Here is a 6000-nt window from a genome sequence, read left to right on the forward strand (position 1 = left end):
TTTTCTGGATATTCATTATAATGAACTTGTAGTTCTTTGTTGGCTTTATGTATATTCAGATTTATATTATATTTGTAAAAATAAAAGTTTTTACACCGTCTATAACTTGATATTATATGCAGATTCTATGAATGAGTCATCGTTTTTCACAATTAAAGTACATCATGGTGGATCATTTGTGCATAGTTCGACAAGAGGCTACATAGGTGAAAAAGTTGAATATTTTGACTATATCAACAATACAATGATTAATCTAATATATTTAAAGAATATGGCCGAACAATGCGGTTATGACAAGGAATCTGTGATATTTTGGCACAAGTATGGTTTAACCTCTTATAAGGTTCAATTAGTTGGGAGTAATATGGAAGCCACTAAAGTTGGTACTTTCATTCCAAAGGACAGAGTAGTTGAGATATATTTTGAACATTTGAATTTTTATCATAATGATAATCAATGTCGCAATGAGATGAAAAATAAATCTTTGTTAGCAAATGACACAGAGGTACACAGTGATGAATTTGACGATGAGGATTTTAATGATTCTGACTATTCTTTGGAGGAGGATGATTTGTTATTTTTAAAAGATGTTGATCCTTCTGTTGAATCTTTTGGGATCAACGACATTAAGATCCTTCAAACTCTTTCATAATTCAATTCTCTCAATTGTGGTACATTTTGCATAAACTGCATGTGAGTTACTGTACATGATTCTGAATCATTATGGTAGTGCAATTATCTCTCCAAAAACACCATATTTGACCATTGGTATTAGAATACAGTAATTGGAGCCTAAAAATCTTTGTACCCCATCACTTTATCTCTATTAAACATCGACTTTGAAATAACAATTGTTGAGGAGCTGATAACCTGCACATCAGTACCCTGAAGTTCTCCACACTATAGTTCAGCCCATGTGATTAATTAGAAGTTAATTAAGTAGTTAGTTAATAAGACGGCAGTTAGTTAGTTCAGTCAGTTAGAATTGATTCTAGATGATTCCAAGCTATATACAAGTCGAGTCATGTACATAATTGGGGATATTGAAATATATGGAAAGCTTCCACAAATATCTTCTTCACTCTGTTGATTTCTTCTCCAATTGACTACACTTTTACATGGTATCAGAGCCCATGATCAGGGTTGTTATTGTTGCCGCAAACAAAGAATTTTTGTTACAATTTTGGTGGAACGAAAAGAGCATTCTGGATATTGTGTTCATCAATGGTGGATGAACTTACCGACTCAGTTCTAGCAAGAATGGCGAGTACTGTTCTCGATTATCATCATCCCTTATTTTGAGTGCATCTGATGGACCTGGTTCATTGCCCGTAGGAATTTAGCTTGTAGGAATTGAGAATTACATGTTGTGGAGTCGTGCAATGAAGGTAGCACTCTTAGAGAGGAATAAGTTAGGGTTCATTGATGGCTCTATCACCAGAGAAACGTATGGATCTGCATTGGGACACCTCTGGGATCGCTACAATGCGATAATTATTTTGTGGTTAACACGGAATGTAAATGGCGATTTACTAAATGGAATTTTGTTTCGATCTGATGCGTATTCGATTTGAAAGGAGCTCGAGGAGAGATTTCACAAAATCAATGGATCACGACTGTATGCCCTTCATAAGGAGATATTCACGCACATACAGGGGACTAGCTCAATATCAGTATTTTACTCAAGGCTTAAGGACTTATGGAATGAATATGATTCGATGATGCCTCCTCCTTCGTGCAATTGTGAGAAATCAAAGGAATATCTAGCTCAACTTCAGTACCAAAGGTTGTTACAATTTTTTATGGGACTCAATGATGGCTATGGACAAGTTCAAAGTCAAATTCTCATGAAGTCGAAGATGTTGAGTGTTAATCAAGCCTATGATTTGATCAATCAAGATGAGAGTCAAAAATTGATGGCTGGTAGAAACTACACTACTCATGAGGGAGGATCTGCTTTTTTGCCACCGCACAAAACACAGACATAGATTCTAAGAAGAGAAATTGGAATTATGTGTGTGATTTTTATCATATGAATGGACATGTAAGGGAAGACTGTTACAAACTACTGAAGTGTGATCATTGTGGGAAGACAGGGCATTTGATTGGGAAATGCCATCAATTGATAGGATATCCAGCAGATTTCAAGTTTAAAGGAAAATCAAAAGCGCAAGTTAACTTCGTGCAACCTTCTCTTACTTCACAGGGTGAGATTTTGAAAGTTCCCAAAGATCAATACAATGACTATATCAGGTGGAAGCAAATGAACGATCAACATTTACCTCTTGAGACTAGTGCAAACATGGCAGGTAAGTGTTTTTTAACCTCTGATAGTCACATTAGCTGGATAGTGGACTCTGGTGCTAGCAATCATATGACTGGCAGTAAGCATTTGTTATTACCCGATGGCCAAGTAGGTAGTGCAGGAGATGTTCAATTGCCCACTGGAGATTTTGCTAAAATCAGTCACATTGGAAACTATCCTTTATCTGGAGGTGATTTACTTAGGAATGTATTATGTGTACCAACTTTTAAGTTCAATCTTTAGTTAGTCTCAAAGATGACAAAGGATCTGAATTGTTGTGCTAAGTTCTACCATGAACATTGTGTATTTCACTGGGAAAGTGAAAACGACTAGTAGAGTAAAAGATGGATTAACATTCTGAATACACAACACAATGGTAGTGTAGTACACGAAGGGAAGTCTATGGCTATGCAAGGATCATCTCAACCTGAACTTTGGCATAGAAGGCTAGGTCATGTACCTATGGCAGTCTTAAGGAAGATTTCAGTTTTCAATAATTCAAGTGATTTTCATTTACAACATTGTGAAGTTTGTCCTATGTCTAGGCAAACTAGATCACCATTTCCTATTAGTAGTAGTAGAATGACAGATGTTTTCCATTAAATTCACTTGGATGTATGGGGTCCTTATCATGTTGAAACATATAATGGTATGAAATATTTCTTTACTATAGTGGATGATTATACTAGATGGACTTGGATATTCTTGTTAAGACTGAAATCTAATGTAGCTGACACACTCAAGAATTTCATAGCCATGGTTTCCACTCAGTTTGGGAAGAAAATTAAATGTTTTAGATCATACAATGGCTAGAGTTTTTTAAAAGATCATGTGCTAATCTGTTTCAGCAACATGGAATTCTACATCAAAGTTCTTGTCCTTACACACCTCAACAGAATGGAGTGGTGGAGAGGAAACATAAACATATCTTAGAGACTGCTAGAGCCATTAGATTTCAGAGTTGCTTACCACTTAGTTTTTGGGGTCATTGTATAGAGGCAGCAATGTATGTTATCAGTAGAATATCCTCATCAGTATCAAAGAACAAATCACATTTTCAGATGTTGTATGGCCATGCTCCTTCTTTAGTTCACATGAGGGTAATAGGGTGTTTATGTTATGCCATCACATTGCCCAAAATTGACAAGTTTTGCCCAAGAGCCATCAAATATGTATTACTGGGATATGGTGTTCATAAAAAAGGGTACAAATTGTATAATTTGGACACTAAGTCTTGCTTCATTAGTCGAGATGTTGTGTTTTATAAGGACAATTTTCCTTTTAAACAAAAGGTTCCAATTCCTATTGATCTTCATGAGCCTCTCACTGTGGGTGTCACTACACCACTCAGTCCTCTTGTTGATAATAGTGATTTTCAGAATATTATTCCTAATGCCACTACAGCAGACACATCTATACCAGGTGCAGGACAAGAGTTAGCACTTGCTCATATGATAGATGCTGATGTTTTGACTCCTTCAGTACATCCAACAATTGGCCTAGATGTTGAACCTTTGATAGTCCAAGAAGTAGTTGAGGCAACCTATTCATCTCCTCTTATTCTAGATTTAAGGAAATCCACGAGAGCAACCAAAACACCTATTTGGTTACAAGATTATGTTGGCACCAAACCACCAAGGGCACACAATTGTGTCTATCCTCTTTCAGATGTGTTAGGATACAAAAACTTGAGCCAAAAATACCAAGATTATATTGCCCAATTATCGACTAAATATGAACCAAAGGATTTCAAGGAAGCTAGTAAAGATCCTAGGTGGATAGATGTTATGCAGCCAGAAATCAAGGCATTGGAGGACAACTCTACTTGGTCCATTGTTGAACTACCACTAGGGAAAAAGGCTATAAGGTGTAAATGGGTCTATAAGATCAAGTACAAAGCTACAGGAGAGGTGGAGAGGTTCAAGCCCAAACTAGTTACCAAAGGATATAACCAAAAAGAAGGGATTGACTACCAAGAGACATTTTCACCAGTAGTGAAAATGGAGACAGTAAGGACAGTGGCAGCCATAGCAACTATGCAGAAGTGGGACATTCATCAAATGGATGTATACAATGCATTTTTACAAAGGGATTTACCTGAGGAAGTCTATATGGATTTACCTTTGGGTTTTTCTGGACATAAAGGACATCAAGTGTGCAAGCTTTCTAAATCATTGTATGGCCTAAAACAGGCATCTAGGCAGTGGAACATAAAATTGACAATTGCTTTTCTGGATTCAGGATTCTTTCAAAGTCACCTGGACTATTCTTTGTTCACAAAGAAAGATGGTCAGAGAATTGTTATCATTCTAGTTTAGTTGATGATCTTATGATCACTAGAAATGATGTTGCATTAATCCAGGAAACAAAAGATAATTTGCAACACTGTTTCAAGATCAAGGATTTAGGTGATTTGAAGTATTTTCTTATGATTGAATTTGCTAGAAGTAAAGAGGGAATTTTGACGCATAAAAGAAAGTATGTTGTTGAACTTATTTCTGACTTAGGGTTCACTGGTTCTAAACCTTCTCAAACACCTTTAGAAGTGAATAAAAAGTTCACTTCACTTGAATTTGATCAACATATTCAAGATGACACTGATCACTTATTGAGTGATCCAGGGGAGTACCAAAGGTTGGTAGCAAGACTTTTGTATTTGCCAATCACTAGACATGATATTGCATTTGCAATTCAGTGTCTCAGTCAATTTATGCATTCTCTAAAGGTCTCTCCTATGGTTATAGCTGCTAGAGTGATCAAGTATGTGAAACAGTCACCTAGACTTGGTGTATTCATTTCAGCCTCTACATCTCCTCTTCTTACAGCATACTGTGATGCTGACTAGGCTGCGTGTGTCAACACAAGACGATCAGTCACTGGATACTTACTTAAGCTTGGTGATTCCATCATTTTCTGAAAATCCAAGAAGCAGTAAACCATTTCCAGAAGTTCAGCTGAGGCTGAATACAAGAGTCTCGCTTTCACAGTGGCAGGGGTTGTTTGGCTTACAGGTTTACTAGCAGAGTTAGGTGTAAACTCTAATGGACCAGTTGCTCTGTCTAAATCTGCTATTCAGATTGCCACTAACCCAGTATTTCATGAACCTACAAAACACATAGATATAGACCGTCATTTTATACGAGAAAAAGTGCAGCTTGGTTTGGTGAAATTATTGCATATATCTACTAATGAACAGCAGGTTGATATATTGACAAAAGATCTTGGCGTGGCTCAACATACATATTTGGTGTCAAAGCTAGGCATGAAGAACATCTTCACGACACCTAGCTTGAGGGGGGATGTTGAGGAGTTGATAACCTGCACAACAGTTCCCTGAAGTTCTCCACACTATAGTTCAACCCATGTGATTAATTAGAAGTTAATTAAGTAGTTAGTTAATAAGATGACAGTTAGTTAGTTCAGTCAGTTAGAATTGATTCTAGATGATTCCAAGCTGTATATAAGTCGAATTATGTACATAATTGGGGATATTGAAATATATGAAAAGCTTCCACAAATATCTTCTTCACTCTGTTGATTTCTTCTCCAATTGACTATACTTTCACAACAATCATGTCAAGTTTGTGTTTGTTAACCATTCTCTTGAGTCTGTGAATGACCTTTCTCGATCTTACTCCTCTAATAATCCAAATAATTGCACTAATCATTGGAAACATTTACCGAGTAGATTTTTT

General features: G+C 36.5%; 1 pseudogene; it reads left to right on the forward strand.

Moving 5' to 3' along the window:
- The first annotated feature begins 4305 nt into the window (after window positions 1-4305).
- On the forward strand, window positions 4306-5642 carry LOC125846337 (uncharacterized mitochondrial protein AtMg00810-like; annotated as a pseudogene).
- The last annotated feature ends 358 nt before the right edge of the window (window positions 5643-6000 follow it).

Source organism: Solanum stenotomum, chromosome 12 (assembly GCF_019186545.1).
Source record: "Solanum stenotomum isolate F172 chromosome 12, ASM1918654v1, whole genome shotgun sequence".
In the NCBI taxonomy this organism is placed as follows: domain Eukaryota; kingdom Viridiplantae; phylum Streptophyta; class Magnoliopsida; order Solanales; family Solanaceae; genus Solanum; species Solanum stenotomum.